The following is a 13,442-nucleotide window of genomic DNA, read 5'->3' as shown; positions in this document are numbered from 1 at the left end:
TGAAAATTGATCTTCATAACCTCCTAAAATAGTCCACTTTGCACTTAACTCAGCTTTAACTCGTATTTAATACAGCATGTAGGACTAAAATGTTTTATAACCATTTTTGGCCAACGACTCTTAATAATCTCTTCTAGATCGTTTTAAAACTTAAATTGTTACTTGGGTGAGGAACTGAAGCGTAGCAACTTCAACTTCTACACATTTAACTCCGAGATGCCCCCTGTTAAGGTCGTCCTGCAGAGTTACACAGCAAAAAATTTCTGTGTAAAATCGCATGCAAAAGCATGCACATCACCTTTGTGAGAAAAAGCATGTAATATTGTATGAGAAAACGTGTACACAAAAAGCATGTACCGAAGAAAAAAATCAGGTCTGTTCACCCCAAAAATAACATCAATCCGGCGAGAGTCGTATTCCGATTACCAAGTCCGTACCCCAACCCACTCAGCTATTTCGCCGCAGAGCAAAGGAACTTCAAAACTCTGTTATGAATTGCAAAAAAAACTGATTGTATCTTGATTATTCATCAATAAAACCGAATTGAATTGAACATTGCGAGTCTTGACTAAAAAAAACTTATTAAAAAAATATATATTCAAAGAACGAAGATTCTTGAAGGCACAAACCAACACAATAAAACATTAGTCCTATTCCAACAAAATCGTGTGCTTGACTCACCAAATAAAGTTATAATCGCATTAGGATCATGCCAAATTCATAAGTAGAAAGACAAGTGGGCCCACAAACACGTTGCTTCCCTCCTCAAATGCCGTGAAATTGAATATGAAACAAAAACATCCGGACCAATTCTCATCAAACAATGTGTATCCTTTTTCTCCCCAAACTCCAAAAACGAAACTCCCCACCCACCAAAGAAATGCTACGAACAATAAATCGATTCAATTCTTTGTTAGTGGTAACCTCAAACCTCCGAAAAATCCCCTGAATTCCATAGTAGCTCAAAGACAATAGAGAACCTCCTTTGCGAGCTGAGTTCCCACTTTGTTGTCACCGGCAGTCAACTCCCGGTCGTCCATCCCCGGAGGGGTCAACGGAACAACGAACCGATACATCTTTTTGTGAATGCTTCATAAATTTGCCCGCCCACTGCCACTCTCACTCTCCCTCTCCCCGGTCCAGATCCGGCCTTTTCCATGTTGGCAACAAAAAAAAGTGAAAGTGGATCTCCCCTGTCCATTCGCTGGTGAAAGTTTGTAAGCTGCGTTGGGGTGGAGCTTTCTTGTGGTAGTTGATAAAATGAAAATAAATCGAAAGTATGGTTTATTTAACATATTTTCTGTAGTAGCAAGTTTGCTTAAAAACTACCTCAAATTACCAAAATTTCAAACGGATCCTAGAGAACAACTCAGCCAAGATTTTGCCCCATAATCTTCTTGGACAGGCCTACTGCGATAAGTTTACTGCAGAGATGATTCGTTGAATGGGATTGAGTTTTAGCCTGAATGCTCAAATAGCAATACAATTCCAGAGTTTTTTTTTTTTTTTGAAAAGGTCCAATAAACCATATTTTCAATTTTTGCTTTTTGGATGTTTTGAATACTCCTGACTCAAGGCGGTTCTAGAAACACTCAAAAAAAAACTTCAATGTTTGGTTTATAGGACCTTTTCAAAAAAAAAACTCTAGTATTCGGAATCTAACAAGAGCTCATCGAAATCTGTAAGATGAACCCTAAACGATCGATTGCCACAAGCGACCACACCACCAACCCACGACTTCGTGACATATTTATCCTACTTGGCCACAGCACTCAGTTCCAATTTCTTGGACGCAAAAGTTCTGCGAGTAGCGTTCTCACTAAACGGACTGCTCCTGCTGTGAGTTCCATCGAATTCGGAGGAAAACCTCGGTTTGTGGTTTTTCCTTCGAGGGAAAAGCACAAAAAGGTAGAGGTCGGTATTGCGTTTGAAACATGTGGCGGTTTTACTTCCGCTGTTGCCCACCAAACCAAACACAAGTAAGAAAATGTTGGGCAAAGGCGAAAAGATGAACCAAACTTATGTCAGGATTGGCAAAACGAGGGGAAAGGGAGAGTGGACAAAAACATAAAAAAATGAGGAGCTTATTTCGAAACTGCTTTGGATTATTCACAAGCGGTATAACTTTTGCCATGTTTCGGCTTCTTGTACCCATCCTTAAAGTTTGCGATATGTGTGTCGAGTTGCCTCGCGTTGCGATGTTTTGCTTTACTACATGAAGAAAGGATTTGTTTGAAACACAGTTGACTGACGGGAGTATCGTTAAATATAGATGTGTGTGCTAGTAGGATTAAATGGCAGGCCACCTTTCGCTAAACTTTGGAGGCAAAAGTTTTGGGGCAACTGATTAAAATTGGCAGTTCAGCGCCATGATTCGGTAAAGAGTCAAGAAGGAAATTGAAGATGAAACTTAATGCAAAAAGTTGTAGAAGAACTTTTTTTGAGGCTCAAGAACGTAAGATGAACAGGAAATGAACCCACAAATTCTTAACAACTTTTGTTTTAACTATTTTAAAACCTATTTTTGCAATTTCATCGCGATTCTCTTAACATATCCTGTCATTTTTGAATGACGAAACGAACATTTTTTGAGTAAAAAATAACTGTCATTCTTGAACAATGAAAAAGCCTACTTTTCCGGACCAAAAATAACAGAAACGAATAGCAACACTTTTCAAAATAAATGCTGAAAAGTTCTACTTTTCAGCACTAAAATGGATGCTGAAAAATTGAACTTTAGAGCACTTCGTCAGCTGTGTGCTATCTTGTGACAACGAACATTTAGTACTTTTTGAGAAAATCGATTTTTAAAGTTAGATGATAAATATTTTCAAAACTATGAATGGTAGAGCCAAACTTTTTGAAGCAATCGTTCGTATACTATCGCTTAACAAACGCTCCATGTTTCAACTGATTTGATTACACCAGTTTAAAGATACAGTTAATTATGCAATCAAAAGTCTGAAAAGCACGTGTCACAAGTGTGTTTCGAAAGTAAAATTGTACTACGTGTCACAAGTGTGCACAGAATTTCCATACCAGCTAAAATAGACATAAATCAATGGTTTAACCGACTCAATCAGTATATTTTCAAAAACAAAAGATTGCATTGCCTTCAGAAAATGTGTATCAACATAAATTTGTGAAAAACAAGAAATTTTTTCCAGATTTTCCAACACCATGTATGACGTGTCACAAGTGTGTATTGCGATATCCGGGAAACGGAAGCGAGTTTCCAAAATCAGGTTAAAGCATCTTGTAGTGTTTGTTAAGTATAGCAAAACGTCATCATCGAACTAAATGGTCTATGTCACAAGATAGCACACAGCTGACGACTTGTTTCGAAAAGTAATACTTTTCAATATTTTTTGGATTTAAACGATTCATTTGCGAAATACATCATCTTTTTTTATTGTCCTCTTATTATATTGCAAAAACTGTCAATTACTTTGTAAGCAGTACTTTAGGAGATAAATAAAAAAATATATCGATAGTTCCCGTAGTTTTTTGAAGATACTAAAATGCAGGGCTGTGGAGTCGGAGTCGGAGTCGGAGCCGGAGTCGGTGGAGTCGGGTCTTTTTGGGGACCTGGAGTTGGAGTCGGAGTCGTCAAAACTCGAACAGCTGGAGTCGGAGTCGGAGCCGGAGTCGGCTAAATTTTATGAGCTGGAGTCGGAGTCGGAGTCAGAGCCGGAGATTTCTGATAACCCGGAGTCGAAGCCGGATTTATCTTAAATTTAACAAAAAATATGTTTTTTTTATTGTTAAGTATTTCCTATATAACAGCTAAATTTACAAAACAACTTATATTTTTAATTGTCTTATCAGATGCCATTATGTATTTGAAGCTTTTTATTGTGATTGAAAAGCTCTAATTGTGTTATTACACTATAATCACTAAATGAAAACCTCTTACCCAAGTATGTAGTATCATAATTCAAAAAAAAATTAAAAAAATATTGGTTATGTAGTCAGACTATATTTATGTTCCCTTTCAATTCAAATTTGACCAAATTTCATCCAGTTGTTTCTGAAAAAAGTACAAGCAATGTCATCTTTTACCCCGATACCGAATGTCTTAGAGGCTTTAAGTTAAATCATTTCTTAGGCAAAAATTACGAGGTACATAAAAAGATTAACAATAGGGTAATTCTCCGCCAACTCACACAGCAGTTGCCCCGACCCCTCTTCGATTTGCGTGAAACTTTGTCCTATGGGGTAACTTTTGTCCCTGATCATGAATCCGAGGTCCGTTTTTTGATATCTCGTGACGGAGGGGCGGTAAGACCCCTTCCATTTTTGAACATGCGAAAAAAGAGGTGTTTTTCAATAATTTGCAGCCTGAAACGGTGATGAGATAGAAATTTGGTGTCAAAGGGACTTTTATGTAAAATTAGACGCTCGATTTGATGGCGTACTCAGAATTCCGAAAAAACGTATTTTTCATCGAAAAAAGGTGCAGGTGGTTATGTTCTACATGACCAATAAGACAAAGAACTTTGTACAAAACTCTAAAAAATCATTCTATTGTTATTTATATTTTTTAATTCTTTGCCAATTTATTTAATCCTTAATAATTAATACTAATTTAATGTCTTCAATCATTGACATCTCTGTGAAAATAAATTGCCAGAAAACGAAACTATTGCCAAAACAAGTATGGTTCCCCCCCCCCCAGAAAAAACGGCATCCGGAAATCATGGACCTTACAACCACTATCGAAATGGCAAATTTCATGTCCAGTCTCAAAAACGATTGACCATATTGCCCCAGGTCGCATGGTTCGATAAATGTCCCCGGTAGAACCTTCCCTCAGGGCAATGGCCAATCCTGTCTAAATGGCCATTTTCATTACCAGTATCAAAAACCATGAATTTTGATACCCATATTGCCCCAAGTCGCATGGTTCGATAAAAGTCCCCGGTTGAAGCTTCCCTCAGGGCAATGGCCACTCCGGGTGTGGCCAATCCTGCCAAAATGGCCATTTTTATTACCAGTATCAAAAACCATGAATTTTGATACCCATATTGCCCCAAGTCGCATGGTTCGATAAATGTCTTCCCGGGAGAACCTTCCTGAGGGCACCGGCCACTCCAGTTTGTGGCCAATCCTGTCAAAATGGCCATTTTCATTACCAGTTTCAAAAACCATGAATTTTGATAACCATATTGCCCCAAGTCGCATGGTTCGATGAATGTCCCCCCGGTAGAACCTTCCCCAGAGCACTGGCCACTCCGGGTGTGGCCAAAATCCTATCAGATTGGTCCCAACCCCATTGCCCTAAATCATTCTGGTTTTCGGGTGACCGTCCAACAATCTTTATAAGAACAGAATTCCTCCCAAGTTGGTGCACAACCTGTGTCTATCAATGTGTAGATGTGTGTGTCTGAGCAATAAAATTACCACCGTGGATCCGTCTTTGACGAAACCTCGTAAGGTACTGAAATTTTCTGAGGCTATCTGTTAGCTTAAATAGTTCGCATGAAATGTGGCAACCATGGTGTAACATTCTTGCGTGACAGTTCCACGAAAGCAAGAGACAAGGCAAAATTTGCACCATGTTGCCACATTTCATGCAAACTATTTAAGCTATGGGTATCAAAATTCATGGTTTTTGAAACTGGTAATGAAAATGGCCATTTTGACAGGATTGGCCACACCCGGAGTGGCCAGTGCCCTGCGGAAGGTTCTACAGGGGGGGGGGGGCACTCCGGGTGTGGCAAATCCGGTCAAAATGGCAATTTTCATTACCAGTTTCAAAAACCATGAATTTTGATACCCATATTGCCCCAAGTCGTATGGTTCGATTAATGTCCCCCCGGTAGAACCTTCCCGAGGGCACTGGCCACTCCGGGTGTGGCAAATCCGGTCAAAATGGCAATTTTCATTACCAGTTTCAAAAACCATGAATTTTGATACCAATATTGCCCCAAGTCGTATGGTTCGATTTATGTCCCCCCGGTAGAACCTTCCCCAAGGCACTGGCCACTCCGGGTGTGGCCAATATCCTACCAACCCCATTGCCCCAAATCATTCTGGTTGTCCGGTGACCATCATAACAATCTTCATTAGAACAGAATTCCTTCCAATGTAGTGCACAACCTGTGTCTATCAATGTGTGGATGTGTGTGTCTGAGCAATAAAATTACCACCGTGGATCCGTCTTTGATGAAACCACGGAAGGCACTGAAATTTTCTGAGGCTAAGTGCTAGCTTAAATAGTTCGCATGAAATGTGGCAACAGTGGTGCAACATTCCCGCGTGACAGTTCCACGAAAGCAGGAGGCAAGGCAAAATTTGTAAAGTGCTCTCAGCCAATCAGCAGCCGGGATTTTTCCTGCATTCATTTTTTATTTTCATCTTAACTTATGAATACTTTAACAAAGTTTTATCAACTTTGTGAGGTAGTCTACTTGCAATTTAAGACTTCCCCTTTCGTTTGGTGGATAAAGCATGCAGATTGCTTGAATTGGGTAGAAGATATAAGCGTTCAAACAATTACACAAATCGTTACACTTTCACTTCGCGAAATTTTGGATTGACACCCGTAGACAGTGCCCTTAGGACAAAGTTCTTTGTCAAAAACACTAAACAAGTTTTAAAAATTCTCCCATTTTCCGTTACTCGACTGTAAAAAATTTTGGAACATGTTATTTTATGGGAAATTTAATGTACTTTTTGAATCTACATTGACCCAGAAGGGTCATTATTTCATTTAGAACAATTTTTTTCATTTTAAAATTTCGTGTTTTTTCTAACTTTGCAGGGTTATTTTTTAGAGTGTAACAATGTTCTACAAAGTTGTAGAGCAGAAAATTACAAAAATTTGATATATAGACATAAGGGGTTTGCTTATAAACATCACGAGTTAACGCGATTTTACGAAAAAAAGTTTTGAAAAAGTTGGTCGTCATCGATCATGGCCGTTCATAGTCACCCGCGACAGACACGGACGACGAAACGAAGAAAAACGCAAAAAGTAAATAACTTTTTCAAAACTTTCTAATCTAATCAGACTCTAGCGCAGCCAATCTTTCGAAGGGATCCTGGAGAGTACCTTAGGTTAGATGACGCCTAGCACTCTTCTTGTCATTTATTAACATTTGCAGTGCGCCATTGCATCGGAATGCATTGAAACATCACAGCGGCCAGGCCTACTGCGTAAAGCCGTATCGCAGAGATGATTCGTAATTGGGTTGAGTTTGAGCACTGAGTGTTCGAACAACAACACAATTCTGAATCGACAGGGGAGGAAGAAGCGTGGGGACACACCACCATACGCTCCGAGATTTTGGTTGTATTCGTTGGGAGCACCATGCTAAGAAGGTTTGGTACTCCGGGACCCTCTGGGATGGGACATTGTATTTCCACGAATGCCCTGGACACTATTTGCCGTGGTTATAGCGCCACAACTCGCTCTCTGTAACAGTATTCCTAATTCCAGTCCATGTTCACTAAGTCGTCATGGCCTAGTGGTTAGCATTTTTGCTTACCAATCCAAAGGACGGGGGTTCAAACCCCGCCTCGAACGGCTTTGATTTTTCGTTCATATTTATCATTTCTAATTTCTGTGTTCTAATCTTTCTCGTTGGGAACAGATGGGCATCGAACCCAGAACCATTCGCTTATAAAGCGAACACCGTAACCAGTCAGCCACGGCCGCTCCTCATTAGAAAAAAACACGAAATTTTAAAATGAAAATTTGTATTCTAAATGAAAAAATGACCCTTCTGGGTCAATGAAGATTCGAAAGGTACATTAAATTTCCCATAAAATAACATGTTCCAAAATTTTTAACAGTCGAGTAACGGAAAATGGGAGAATTTTTAAAACTTGTTTAGTGTTTTTTTCGATGAAAAATACGTTTATTCGGAATTCTGAGTACGCCATCAAATCGGGCGTTAAATTTTACATAAAAGTCCCTTTGACACCAAATTTCTATCTCATCACCGTTTCAGGCTGCAAATTATTGAAAAACACCTCTTTTTTCGCATGTTCAAAAATGGAAGGGGTCGTACCGCCCCTCCGTCACGAGATATTAAAAAACGGACCTCGGATTCGTGATCAGGGACAAAAGTTACCCCTTAGGACAAAGTTTCACGCAAATCGAAGAGGGGTCGGGGCAACTTTTCCCGATTTCGTGTGAGTTGGTAGAGAATTACCCAATAGTAATCACTGTTTTTGCAGATCGAAAAAGAGTCACTGACAGTTTAACTTTTGTAACAAGTAATCAACGATAATAACAATCTCTTACATGGAACTCAACATGCGCATTTTGTTTATGACTGAGTACAAGAAAATCAAAGTGTTGCATTTAAAATAATTTAAACTAACAAAAAATGTCAAAAGAAGTTGCAAAAAATTGAAATAATCATTGATTGTTGATGTTGATGTTGATTTTAGGTAAACTATTTTGTTATCGTTACAAATTATCGTTGAACAAATCTCAAGAATTCAGTACAAAAATGAATTAATAAAAAATGTATAGAATAAAATATAGAATTTTCATTTATTTTTCAAATATTATAAATAAAAACACAGAATCAAAATATTATCAACTGGTACGAATTTTCTCATACTGTATGTCTTACACCAATATGACGGAAGGTGATAATCATTGCAAATCAATGCAGGGGGAGAGGGGGTAATATGCACCCCCGGGGCAAAATGCACCCCTGCTTTTCTCGGTATTTGGAAGAATTTTCCGGGGAAAAAATCATAGAAATTGGAAGCTTAACATTGCTAAACCATGCTGGAAAAATTTGAGCGTCGCAGTATAAAAACAGCTCAAATTATTTGCAAAACATTAAAATGTTGTGTTTTCATCTAATTTTCATTGAACCTGCATTATGATTTTTGGACAATATAAAAAGCATTTATTGATATTGTAAGTGTTGAGGTATCTAGTTTTTGCCATAATCTTCATTATTCTGTATATAGATGAGTCCAAAAACATCAAAAAGTGCATTTTTAATTAAATTTTCTGCAAAAAGCGTGGTCGGGGCAAAATGCACCGCTGTGAAGCTCCTTTGTAAAAACAGCGGTGTCATCTAGTGGTGACTAGTGAAAACTGATTTTACCCGGTGCAATTTGCCCCATGTTGTGGTGCATTTTGCCCCGTTGTTGTAGTGCATTTTGCCCCAATGTTGCGGTGCATATTGCCCCGCATGGTTGTTTGAAATAAATCAAAAATGTTTTTAGAAATTTGATATTTTCGAACAATGTTGAGGTTTTTAAGACTTTTTTCACATGGATGATGAAGAATAATAGTTGTTTTAGAACATCGTATAAAATTCTTCCAAAGTAATGCTGTAATGGTTGAGAAATCACAGTTTTCCCTTAGGGGGTGCATATTACCCCCTCTCCCCCTACCTTAAATAATGTTCTAGAAAATATTTTACTAGTGGATATTTGTTTTTTATTATATTTTAAGTTTTTTCATATATTTTGATGGAGGCGCAAGATCATCCATAAAGCTTCGTTTTAGGTGAAGATTCACGAAGTATCGTGCACCTTCTTTTTAAAGTATATAAAATTTTAAAATTAAAATAAATTAAAAATTTCCATGTTAAAATATTTTCCCTGTCACAGATATTTGAAAAGGACATCTTCAGCGTCCTTTCCACGAAGAAATTATTTAGATACATTGATTTGTAATAATAATCTCCTTCAGCCATGGCGTGATGTCCATGTACATCTTAAAAAAAAAAAAACAAAAAAAAGTTTCGTTTAGAACTGTAATTTAAATACCAAGGTGCCTGTCACTGTGCTTCTTACAAATGTCAGCCTGAAAGTGAGCAAATTGAATTTTAATGTTCAATAGATCATTAAGGCCAGATTTCTTTTAGTTATTCATTCAAAAATAACAATTCAATATTTAAATTTATTAGCTTTGAAAAAATATTTTCAAATTTGAGGTTAAGCAAGTAAATCCAAATTTACTTACAAAACTGTTCTTTTCAAAATGCCTTTAAAACTGAAGATATTTAATGATTTCTGTTTCCATAACGTATAAAACTTGTAACATAGAAACTTTTTTCCGTTTATTTACTTTACCTTACTTTTACTTATTTTTCTTGAGAAAAACATGACGCTTAGAGAGCATTTAAATAATCCTATTTAGCAATGTTTTAAAAATAATTAACTAATAATAGTTTACTAACTTTTGCAACATTTAAAAACATGTGGAGTCGGAATCGGAGTCGAAGTCGGAGCCAACCATTTGTTGAAAGCTGGAGTCGAAGTCGGCTAGAGTTGGTAGGCCGGAGTCGGAGTAGGAGCCAACCATTTGTTCAAAGCCGGAGCCGGAGTCGGAGTCGGAGTCAGCTAATCTGAGAAAGCCGGAGTCGGAGTCGGAGTCGTTTGAAATATGACCCGACTCCGCAGCCCTGCTAAAATGTGTGTTACACAAATCTGTGTGCAAAAAGCTCTGCACAGCAAAAAATTCGATGGTAAAATCGCATGCAAAAGCATGCACACGCTGCATGTACAATTTTTGTAAACACAAAAAAAAACGATGCAACCGACGGGACTCAAACCCAGCACCAACAGTAAGGACTGGCGCCTTAGTCCGCTCGGCCATCAGACCGATGAAAAATGGAAAGGATAAACGTATATATCAGCTTGACATTTCGGTCAAGTAGGTTTCCCATACTGATGGGCAACATATTCCAGGGTGTAATATTACATAGAATTTCATAAAATAATGCAAAATTTATATTACACCCAGGCCTTTTACATGCAGCTGGATTACTACTTTAATTGCTGTGTGGTTGATTTGCACAATATTTTTTCTCATATTTGGTTTCTTATCCAGCGCTCAATCAAACCCTATCTATAACGATTCACAAAAACCCATATTCCCAGCGAAAACCATTCCTCTTGTCGGATTATTACCCGTATAACTCAGACCTACCTTTTCACGTGTAATAAAGCGCGTGCTCCAAAAATAGTTGACGATAATACGGTGTGATGCTTCTGCTACGAGTTCAGGTGCTCCTTTATACCACTGCCAGTTGTGTGACTTAAATTTGGTTGATTTCAACGGGCTGCTATCCTTTCACTACGAGTCGTCGTTGCTAAAAATAGCGCCGCCGTTGGTCTTCCGATATTCGATTGTGTGACTGATTTCACTTTGGTCGTTGATAATGATATTGGTGGGGGGAGGGGTTCACTACACTTTCTAATTTTGACTACTACTCTTTGTTTTGTTGATATATTCGTGAGGGTTAGACGAGTAAACTTGCTATTAACTTTCTAACGAGATGCAATATTTATTTTCTCAAAATTGGGCTTGGATCGAAACACTTTTATTTTGTGCACAAAGTGATTAATGGTGCTGTTGTAAACGTGATGTATAGAAATGGATAGCAAAATTTTTCCTTAACGATTCTTTCCACATCAAACACTTGACCTTAGATTTATCACTATATTAGAGGCAATTTCCGCACTGTTTACACACGGAGATACGATTTGATGACCTTGTTGGGTAGGTTTACGCAAACCCTTATGGTGCACACACACACACACATACACACCCGCACTCAGCCAGTGTGGTGGTAAACTCATTAATTCAGCACTAATTAATCAACTCCCTGCTGAGTCGAGTTGGTGCTCCTCACTTGGCTTCGACTTTCTTCCTTTGCTGTTGCTCCTAGAGATGGATTGGCTTTCATCGGGAGTAAACCTGCGTTCCTCCAATAATAATTCACTATTTTTAGGTCTTTACGGCCTGCCCGAGAAACGTGTTTGCACTCTCTTTCCCTCCAAATGGGTTAAATTTTATTTTCGGTTTTGGATTTGCGGGTCAGCGGGAGGTAAACGTGCCAGCTGCTTTTCGGCTACGTTGTTGCCAAATGATCCAAAGTGCAGCGTTATTCCACCTTCTTCAGACACTGTGCACACAAAACATACAACGAATATGACGGCGAACGACGCCGATGACGAGGGAAATCTGTTTAATTATTCATCGGTGTAATTCTGTATTAAAAATTCAACTCACTACGCGCGACGTGGTTGAGCCTTCACGTGCAACGAATCGATGGAAGACCGCCCATCGCCACCCCCAACTTGGTCTAGACACTCGCAAACTACACCGGTTTTTCAGAACCTTCTTGCGACAGCTGGAAAAACGCCGACACACACTCGTAAAAAAAACTTGATCAATAGCGGGTTGATTAGAAATTTATTGGTTTTTCGACACTTTCAACGGCGAAATTCACACTAATTTACTGCTTCTTCAACAGCTGTACAAACAGCGACACCCTATCCAAATTTTCCCACCAAGAAGTTAACCTTGAACTCACACCTTGCGCGCTTCAAGCGCGCGAAACACGGAGGAAAATTCCCCCCCGTCCACTCCGCAACACCAAACTCGGTCAAAGCACTCGCGTAGTAGGCTGTTGCTCATCGACCGGCGGGAAATCACCGTACCAAAGACGAGCGCGCGCCAAACCGTAGTACAGCAGCAGGCCACGACCCACTGGTGAGAAGTGAGTAGAATTTTCCTCCCTTTTCAAAAGCGTAACCCCGCGCGCACACCCTCGGTGAGAAGCTGGCAGAACCCGGAGTTTGGAACCGTACGCGTACGAGCCACTGCCCTATTGCGACCAGATCCGACGGAAACTGAAAATAAACTGAAACGTGGAAAGGTGTCCTTTCTCCCTAACAGGCTGGCAAAGACGAAAGGAAAACTCACACGCGCGCGCTCGGGCTCTCACGGAAAGTTTTTCGGGCACGGCACGAAGGAAAATGGGGGTGGCCACTGTGAGAAATATATAATATAAATATTTCAGCAATAAATTGATTTTCTGATGGGTTATTCTCCGCTCACACACTCTCTGATTTGTCCTAAGGGGTTATATTGGTCCCTAATCACGAATCCGGCATCTGGGGATAAATTTATTGTACTTTGGATTTTGCAAAAAACTCAAAGAGTATGTTTTCATTTAGAACAAAAAGAATCATTTTAAATTTTGTATTTTTTTTCTCAATCTACCACCCCCGTTCTCGTGGACAATAGGGTCCTAAAATCTTTCATAATTTTTAATGAATAATGGTAAAAACATGATTTTGATCCATTTTTGATTTTTTAAATTTTTATGCGATAAATTTAATCAAATTCAAAAATAGCATGTTTTTCATCGTTTAAAAAATCTATTTTCATTATATTAGAGGAGATTTTTTTGTTACAATGATCTCTACAAATGACTACAGTATGTAAAAAAAGTATTTACACCCCTTGGGCACTATGCACATATTGTGATAAAACATGTAAACAATTTAAAGTTTGACAGAAATCTAGTACTACGTTTTGTTCAGAAACTCATGCCGAACATATTGCTACAAAATGCTCATGAAAAGATGATTTCTATAAAAAGTTATATAACAAATACTATTACAATAATCAAAAAAGGTGCATAAAAAGTTTGTACACCTTTTAA

The 13,442-nt window shown here is 38.6% G+C and overlaps 1 protein-coding gene across 1 annotated transcript in view; it reads right to left on the bottom strand.

The window, feature by feature from the left end:
* Window positions 1-12,640, bottom strand: part of LOC6041134 (small conductance calcium-activated potassium channel protein) — a 459,395-nt gene extending 446,755 nt beyond the window's left edge. The window contains exon 1 of the mRNA XM_038252479.1: window positions 10,916-12,640. The gene's annotated coding sequence lies outside the window, so the exon portion shown is untranslated. The remainder of the gene's footprint in view (window positions 1-10,915) is intronic.
* Between the last annotated feature and the right edge of the window lie 802 nt (window positions 12,641-13,442).

Source organism: Culex quinquefasciatus, chromosome 2 (assembly GCF_015732765.1).
Source record: "Culex quinquefasciatus strain JHB chromosome 2, VPISU_Cqui_1.0_pri_paternal, whole genome shotgun sequence".
Classification (NCBI taxonomy): domain Eukaryota; kingdom Metazoa; phylum Arthropoda; class Insecta; order Diptera; family Culicidae; genus Culex; species Culex quinquefasciatus.
Note: the sequence above shows the minus strand (reverse complement) of the source record. Positions and strands in the feature narration are given on the sequence as shown.